Source organism: Centruroides sculpturatus, unplaced genomic scaffold (genome assembly GCF_000671375.1).
Source record: "Centruroides sculpturatus isolate CEXI.00-Female unplaced genomic scaffold, Cexi_2.0 scaffold4985, whole genome shotgun sequence".
Lineage (NCBI taxonomy): Eukaryota > Metazoa > Arthropoda > Arachnida > Scorpiones > Buthidae > Centruroides > Centruroides sculpturatus.
The window spans coordinates 1-532 of NW_019389254.1; positions in this window are offsets into that span (position 1 = coordinate 1).

Sequence of the window (532 nt, forward strand, 5' to 3'; positions counted from 1 at the left end):
TAATATACTCCAGCGAAGGTTTGTGGCATAGTACGATTGCCATGAAGCTTTGGGAAGTTTTTTTAATACACTCCCGCGAAGGTTTCTGGCATTTACCCTATGATAGATGGCGCACGTTTACACGAGCATTCGAGCACAGTGAGTTCGATCGATTTCAAATTGTGAAGACCATTTTCCCCCTCTAAAAAAATATCTCTATATATGCATTTGTGAACTGTTATTTACGATATTTTTAATAATTTTTGTTTAATCACTTTATTTCAACTTTTTTTTTTGCTAATTATGTATTCGCTCAAACTTTGTTAAAACCTTAACCGTACCCCGAACAACAACCGAAGTTGTAGGAAGAAATTTGCGTATTTTACCGATCTAGGTATCCCCCCTTTTCCAAATGTTAATATCGACTCAAAATAATTTAAAAAGACAAATTACAATAAAACGGTTTATTATCCAACTATCAGAAATTTCACAACATGCCAAGGAAGAAAGGAAGGAGCAATTAAATAATTAAAATTATGAAGGATTAAAAAAT